Source organism: Lytechinus variegatus, chromosome 3 (assembly GCF_018143015.1).
Source record: "Lytechinus variegatus isolate NC3 chromosome 3, Lvar_3.0, whole genome shotgun sequence".
Classification (NCBI taxonomy): domain Eukaryota; kingdom Metazoa; phylum Echinodermata; class Echinoidea; order Temnopleuroida; family Toxopneustidae; genus Lytechinus; species Lytechinus variegatus.
The window spans coordinates 49,846,614-49,855,874 of record NC_054742.1 but is presented as its reverse complement, the minus strand read 5'-3'; positions in this window follow the sequence as shown (position 1 = coordinate 49,855,874).

The following is a 9,261-nucleotide window of genomic DNA, read 5'->3' as shown; positions in this document are numbered from 1 at the left end:
AAACCACCATATTATCAGGGTGAACTTTTCCTTTGACAAAGCCCACCTGTAGGATATTGGCGCTCCCTGTGAATCTACACCCAGAGATTTGTTTTTTCTGTTTATTCAGGATACCGTATTTAACCCGTGCTGTGAAGTTGAACTTGACTTAATAACATACTAAACCTCGACCTTAACAAGGAATAACACACACACACACATACACTCACACACCATTTCTAATATAAAAGAATTACATGCAACCACGCCAACTGCATTAGTATTAGAAGGACTCAACCCATGCATAGAACTGATTTGAGGTTTTGTTATCGCAGGTATCTTTGAGAAATAATGAATGAATACAATTTCTGCAATTCTAAAAATGGTGTTGTCCTCTTTGATTTGTCAATGTTTGTGACTATGTGCCATTCATCGAACTAGGATAGCATTGTCATGATTGTAGAAAATATGCCCTACTTTATGATTTGTTTGATTTAGATAAAGTTCTTTATTTAAATTGGCCAGTGCAAAATAAGTCCTGTTTAATCTTCAGTCGTTGGGAAGCAGCAAAAAAAAAAAATAGAGGATAGTCGTGAAGAAAAAAAAATCAAAGAAAAAAAATTAAATCAGGCCAATAATGTAAGGAAGTTTGAAATGATAACGATGGAAGGCCAATCTTATTTGGTCAACATGGTGGATATCTCTCAGATTTGTTTACAACTGCCATCTATTCACCCACTCACTCAAGGTATGACGCATATAGATGTGAGATGGGGGGGGGGGGGCTTGGGGAACATGGCCAATAATTTTTTAACGACCATGAAAATAGGTAATAAAATGAAAGGAAAGAGAAAGGTGAACTATTATATAATTTACAGAATAGTATGCAAAATGATGTTACAAAATTATATATTCGTATTTAGGTAGTTTTTCACCTTTTTGCTAATTTTGCCCCATACTAATAATACTGTACGCCATAACTGGCCTAATCAAAATGTTGGGGTCATTACGCCATGGGTATGATTTTGTACTCCATAAATACTCCTGATTGGGACATAAAGCGACATGGCAAGAACATATTCGTAAATTCCGAAGTATCAAATGAAATGTAGACATGGACAACTTCTGAATGTGTAAAAAAATCACGTCATTTTGTATTTCTTAAAGAGGGAATGAACTGTGTGTGGTCCCTCATTAACTGTGTGTTATAATACAAAATATTAAATATACGTTTTCAGATATCTCAAATCAATTCAATTCAATTCAATTCAATCTTTATTTCGCAAAATAGGATAAAAATACAAAGAAACATCAAGTAATGTGATTAGATAATAAAATAAATTGCGTGGCTTTCCATGAAGGTTATCAGAAACATGTAAGGCTGGATCGCCAAAACATAGTAAAAAGACAACAATATTAATAAAAAAACAGAATATCATATCATTATAATAAATACATTGTAGGAAAAAGGAGAGAGAGAGAGAAAAAAAAAAGAATACAAAAAGACACGATTCGAAGGGGGGGGGGTATATAGGGTACTAGTAATGCATCGATATCAACTGCGAAAATTAATAATCATTTACTAGAAAATTTGTGTACTGTTTTCTAAAGGAAGATATAAATTGTGAATTAGTTATTATTTGGGGAATCTCATTCCATTGTTTGGGACCTACATAACTTAATGATTTAGCTCCGTGACAAGACTTGATAGACCATAGATGAAATTTATTGGAAGAACGGGTATTATGGTTATGAATTTGATTATTATATTGAAAAAGATCTGAAAAAGGAGTGGGTAACAACGTCTTATTGTACTTATACATAAATATTGTGAGTTCTTGCTTATTAATATCATATATATTAGGTAAAGACTATTTCTTAACTAAAGGTGCGGATGGTGCTAGGTAATGGGAATTAGTAATTATTCTTAAACATTTCTTTTGAATTTTGAATATTGAGTCTAATTCATATATGAGGTTACATTGGTAGACCAGACAATATTGCAATATCTTAAATAAGGTAAAATTATGGAATGGTATAGAGTTATCATATTTTTATGAAGCAAACTATGCATAAGTTTGTAAATTAAACCAGTATTCCTACTTATCTTATGCAATACATTTATCATATGATATTTAAAACTCAAGAGATTATCCAATGTGACACCTAAAAAGTTAATGGAATTACTTAATTCGATACGTTTATTGTCGATATAAATATGAATATGATCGTTGTCAATTTGATTATAATTATTAGATTTGTCGGTATGGGTTCGTGTTAAAGATTTTTTCTTTTTAAAATAGATGCATCTAGTTTTATTTATATTTAGGGACAACTTATTTGCTTTTAATCAGTCGGATACATTTTGGAGTTCATTGTTCAGGATGTGGATGGTATTATTTAAATCTTTAGAAGAGTAAAAAATACTTGTGTCATCAGCAAAGGTTAACAAATTAGATGATTTATAAAGGTCGTTTATATATAACAGAAATAACAAGGGGCCTAAAATTGATCCCTGCGGTACCCCAACGGAAATATTAATTAGTATCTACTGATACTACAGATAATAAATTGTATTGAATGTGAAAAATAAAATATTTTGAGAGGAAAAGTAATTGTTTTGCTACTTGGTAAAATAATTTTTGCGGTATAAATGTATCGAATGGTTAATTAGCATGTTATCATTCAAGTGGGTCTATATTACTATACTACGCTAGCACTATGGGTCAGAAAACTGGTCAGGTAAGAGTAGTTGAGGACTCGAGATGGCGCAATTGGTTTGTATCTGCTTTGAGTTATTATTGATATCGTTCTGTGGGGGGGGGGGGGCATTATTCAAGAATTATCTGACAAGCAAATCAAACACCCCCCCAAAAATGTTACTCCAATCAAACCCGACCTTCATGCCAAGGGGGGGGGGTGCATTTTCTTGAAGTGGCGTGTGTCCACTCCATGTACTTGATTTGAAAAATAATATATTTATCCACGCATACAAAAAAAATAATTCCGAAATTGGTATAAAAGGAGGATTGTCAGAAAATTGTTCTGGGAACATTACTTACCCGAGCTGGGACTGAGAAACAAGTGATAAATCCTTATGAACTCCAACTCTGCCATTTGTATATACATTTGTTTTCCTAATCCCCAAAGAATACGAAGAAGGCAAAAAATAGATTGTTCTGATCATGGCGAGAATATTTTATGCAAAAACAGAATAGTAAATTCGTCACAAAACATGCAAAAATGCCAAACCAATGCAATGTCACCATTTATCACAGCATACCATCTGTTCATGAATTTATCCCTTTTCGTTATTATTCTCAGTCATGTAATACATATTCTTTATACAAAAAGCTACTCATGATGATATTAGGCATAAACTATTTTAGTCATATTTCGGAAGGGGGTGCCTTCCTGGGCCCTAAAAATAAAAAAAGACAATGATGGATATAGGGGAAAAATCAGCTGTCAGCTGTCATTCGCGAATTCGGTATAAAAAAACACACCAAACAGTTAATATCCTAAATATTGGGTAAATGATTTCAACTAACCTATTTATGCTAGGGGTCAGTGACCAGTATCTAATCGAAGTCCGGAGATCAATAAAAGATATCGCCTATTTGTATGTTTTACCTTTGTTCACAGAATACGTGTGTTGTCTTCTATTGTGTGTAAGGGCGGATGTGCCTGTGGATAGCTGAGTAAACATACATAACATGCATTGGTGTAAAGTGTTTGTCCCAAACTACATTATGGTGTTTCAAAAATCTTATTATATTTCTTGTCAAGTGGAATCGTCGAGGACAAAAAAAGGCGGTAGTCTGGACATTGTCTTTCCTTAACATGCTATTTTTCATGAAAGATGTATAATTATAGCGATCTCATTTCTTGCATAGAAATGACAATATCTATGATGACATTTATGACATTTTTGTCTCACCTGCGAAGCAGAGTGAGACTATAGGCGCCGCTTTTCCGACGGCGGCGGCGGCGTCAACACCAAATCTTAACCGAAGGTTAAGTTTTTGAAATGACAGCATAACTTAGAAAGTATATGGACCTAGTTCACGAAACTTGGCCATAAGGTTAATCAAGTATTATTAAACATCCTGCCTGAGTTTTGAGTCACATGACCAAGGTCTTAGGTCATTCACGGTCAATGAACTTAGACCATGTTGGGGGAATCAACATCAAAATCTTAACCCAAGGTTAAGTTTTTGAAATGTCATCATAACTTAGAAAGTATATGGACCTAGTTCATGAAACTTGAACATAAGGTTAATCAAGTATTGCTGAACATCCTGCTTGAGTTTTTAGTCACATGACCAAGGTTAAAGGTCATTAGGGTCAATGAGCTTTGGCCAAATTGGTGATATTTGTTGAATTACCAACATAACTTTAAAGGTTTATGGATCTGTTTCATGAAACTTGGATATAAGAGTAATCAAGTATCACTGAACATCCTGTGCAACTTTCAGGTCACATGACCGAGGTCAAAGGTCAATGAACTTTGGCCATGTTGGGGGTATCTGTTGAATTACCATCATAATTTTGAAAGTTTATGGATCTGATTCATGAAACTTGGACATAAGAGTAATCAAGTATCACTGAACATGCTGTGAAAGTTTCAGGTCACATGACCAAGGTCAATGAACTTTGGCCATGTTGGGGTTATTTGTTGAATTACCATCATCACTTTGTAAGTGTATTGGTCTAGTTCATAAAATTTGGACATAAGAGTAATCAAGTATCACTGAATCCGGGGGGGGGGGGCACTCGACCAAAAAAGTAGTGGGTATGTGCCGCGGGCGAGACAAAAAAAAACGGGGGCCTTGGAGCAGGCTTATTGTAAAAAGGAGGGTCCTCGGAACGGGCTTCGGAACTACATTTTTTGTGAAAACGGGGGTCCTTGCAACGGGTGAGTGCGTATGCATCCCTATGGAACGTGCATGCAGATAGACCGGCGGCACGGGCGCCGGGTGCGCTAGCGCAAAGGCGATGGTCGGACAGCGCTCAGCGGCCGCTTTTCACTCACCAAAATCGCGGCTCATTGTAGCAGATCAATGCAGCCGGAACGGCGTAACGGAAAATATACGAAGCTTTGGAGTGGATTTCGTTCTTCTTTTTTTTTCTCGATAAGAAGAAATTGCTATGCTTTGGAGCGGCTTTCTTTGTTCCTTTTCTCAATAAGACAAAAATGCTATGCCTTGGAACGGAAATTTGAGTGTAAAAATGAGGGTCCGCTCCGCGGCACATACCCACTATGCATTATATACTGAGTGCCCCCCCCTGGCACTGAACATCTTGTGAGAGTTTCAGGTCACATGACCAAGGTCAAAGGTCAATGGACTTTGGCCATTTTGGGGGTATTTGTTGAATTACCATCATAACTCTGAAAGTGTATGGATCTAGTTCAACTTAGACATAGAGTAATCAAGTATCATTGAACATCTCATGTGAGTTTCAAGTCACATAACCATATTCAAAGGTTATTTAAGGTCATTGAACTTTGGCCATTTTGGAGGTAATTATTAGATTGCTGTCATAACTTTCAAAGTTTATAGATTTATAAAAATAGTGGATAGAAGAAGAGAAGAAATGGATAGGCGAGAAAGTGGATATATGAGAGTAGAGTATTCTTTCTTGAGTAGAATACACTACTCTCAAATATCCACTTTCTCGCCTATCCATTTCTTCTCTTCTTCTATCCACTTTTTCTATAACACTCCACATGGTGTACCGTTAACCACATCAGCAATTGTACATGCCACCATGCAAACCTTCAAATAACATCTTTATAGATTTAGTTTATAAAATGTGGATATAGGGGTAATCAAGTATCACTGACAAGTCTTAGGTTGTATGTTCAAGGTCAAATGTTATTTATTGTCAATGAACGTAGTATTGTATCATTTTATGAATGCTTTTTCTGAATAATTATTTGACAGTAGTTTTCAAAGTCAGCACTGCTGCTATATTGAATCGCGTGATGCAGGCATGGCAGGTGAGACTGCCAGAGGCGCTCCACTTGTTTAAGAATACCGCCACGTGATCTTGGATAACATAATACTTTAAAAGTGGAGAGAAAGCGAGAGGCAGGCCAGTCGAGTTAAGACGAGAAGACTAGACCCAGTGGGACGTATCTAACAACAAGCCGATTTCGCCAGGGTGATAAGACAAGACATGAGAACGATAAGTGAGAATACAATCTTATGTATCACACTGTGTCATTTCGAAAAGGACAAGAAGGCAAAAATCAGGTCAGCTCATTCAAGATGGAAAGAGATCCAGGGGTGAAAGGGTTATAATTACTAGGAGTCGATTTTGTGAGGACGATAAAATTTTATCGTATTTAATTCAAATTTCTACTTAAATTTTGAATATCTATCTGAATTCTTAATTAGCATATTTTTTTTCTTACTGAGCAACATGTACTATATACCACATGTACATTTTGAAAGATGACATAACAAGTAAGTACATTAAGAATGTTCCACATTTCTGAATACAATAATTTACATTGAATTCGTAAGGTTCCAAAGTTCAGTGCATTATAGACTAAATTCATATTGATGAGGAAGACTATTTGCGTTGATCTTAAATGTATTGCCTGCAGAAATTTGAAATAAGCGCTTGGGCACGTTTCCTCAAGTGCTATCAAGAAATGAAAAAAAGGTCAATAACACTTTTCATAGATATATATATATATTCAACTGTCAAGAATTTGTTCGTGTCATTTTGTTTGGAAATTGATATATGAACGTCCGTTCGTCAATATGGGCTTTATTTATTTTCCTCGTATTTAATCTGGATATTTTTGCTTTCTAATAACTACCCATAAATGAGTGTGGGACTTGTTCATTTGCTTTACTTCCTAATGTGATTCAGATGTCTAGTGGCAAATGAACTTTGATGTCTCCCTTTTTAATGTGTAAACATATTTGAAAATATTAGAAATATGCTGAGTCCATGAAATTGTGCTTGTTGAAAGAAGCCCTACTTTATTGATAACTGAGCAATAAAATAACATACCGGCACCAAAATCATGTAGAATACATTGAAGAGATATGGAACATGGTACGAAAAATATTAATGGTCTACACAGGGTTGTGTTACACATCATAGGAATAAAATATTTCATTCCACCTTGTGTATCATGAAATGTGTAATTTCGGTACGGTGTAAAAATTACACAAGCAAAAAAGCAGAGGTAAATACTGGCTCGGCCATTTTCACCACTGCTATTTTTACCTGGCACCTGAAATTCAATGTTTCTGAGAGTTAAGGGTAAACTCTTTCAGTTGGCAAGATTTAGGACAAATAGTGACGTTTAAAGATGAAACTAAAAAAAAAATAATCCAACTCTTTTGATCAATTGTACGTAACTATGAATGAAGGAATACAGGAAACTAGCATCTGAAAGTGACATTGATGATAGGCCTTAAAGTTGTCTAAAGTAAAACTTTTGATTTGTTAATGTAAGTCTCAAATGTAGTGTACTAATCCTTGCACTCCACAGTTCTCAAATAGATGTATCGTTTATGAAATACTGTATTAACAGTTCATTATTTGCCTGAAGAGCATACAAGTCCCCTCACACCTGACCGAATGTAGGCGGACGAAGGGTGACGAATGGGAAAAATGCCCTAAGTGATATTTCCGTCAAATCATGTGATCAGTAGCTATTGTCAAATTTTATCAACGAACGGTAATAATTAATAAGACCTGCGAAGGATATCGACTTTTTGGTTCTTCTCTTTGAGTAAATTGCAGCCGAAGGCGAGCGAGGTGTTGATAATAAGACAAACAAACAGTGAGCAATGGTTTGATATGCCTTGCGATTAGAAACGAAGATGAGGGAATATATCAGCGTTCTTGTACGTTTGTGTCATCGTGTATTTAAGAGTTGTTTCGAAATCAGTTTACTTTGGCAAAAGCGCGATTAGGGACTGTGTGCGGCAATGACACACGAACGATAAACGAAGGATTACCGCAGACTAAATAAGAGATGCGGATTCACACAGATGATTAATTAACGATTTTCAATTCGTCGAAAAATTTAGGACATGTTCGAAATTTCCGCACGAATTTGAATAATCGCAGGTGATAGTTTAGAAGGTGTACGAACCCAAACACGAAGGGTAAATATGATTTAAAATCAGTTACCATTGAAAACGATTTTAAAAGAAATGCCTTTCGCCAGCCATTGCAAGGCATATTTCTGGCAATTCGGTTAGGTGTGCGGGGCCTTTAGGCCATTAATCATCATTATTTCTTCACCGGGCCAACAATGCTACGAATTCGGTGGAGGTGTACTATAGGGCTTTCAAAAAGAAATCAAAGGACATTTTTTTTTCATTTTATCCATCAGAAGCAAAATGAAACTCATTCATCTTTTAACACAATCCTTTCTGTCTGGCTTTCTTTTTTATCCAAAGCTTTGCCAGGTGTACCGATACAAAAATGAGGAAGAGTAGACATGAGAGCGGTAGAGAGACAAAGGGTTTTGGAAGTCTACAAATGTAGACCTACATCTGCAGTGTGTGTACCACAGCTTATTCAAGGAGTCTGCATAGCAGACTAGGTCTACTGTGGCTCGCCCTTTCAGCAGCTACCTCATGAGCCATTCAGAGTCTGCATAGCAGACTAGGGACTTGGGGTGTGAAAAACATAAAAGGGCAAGTAAAATTTGGAAACAACATGCAGTCATATCGTAGTTTTGAAGATTTTTTTTTTATTCAGGGTGTAATATAAAATGACTCAATCAAAATTTACACACTATTTTATTTTTAAGGATGCACCAGGGATAAATGTCATTACCTTGTAAATTTCATGAAAGTTATGTGTAATATATTATTGACAGAAAATAAAACAGGCAAATAATTGCAATATACCATGGATGAAACATGAATATAATAAAAATAGTGCGTTACTAAAACTAAAAACATGAACATTTCAGTACAAAACGTTCCTACTTCAAAATACAAGTATTGGTAAGAAAACACATTTTGTTTTCTTTATCGTATTTCAATTCATAGAGCAGCATCGGAACTTAACTTAATCTTTAGATGTTAATGCCCTTCATTCTGTATGTCAATTTTGTTTGCGTATTTCTGCCAAAATTGCCCATGTCCTTACCAAAAAACAAATTTGCAAAATAAGAACTCTATCTATTTGCTTTATGCAAACTAAATATGATTAACAGTACATTTCGGTTAATCTTCACCATTTCCATATGACGGTGCTGTTTGCTGGAACCTGTTTGCATTAATATTTCTTTGT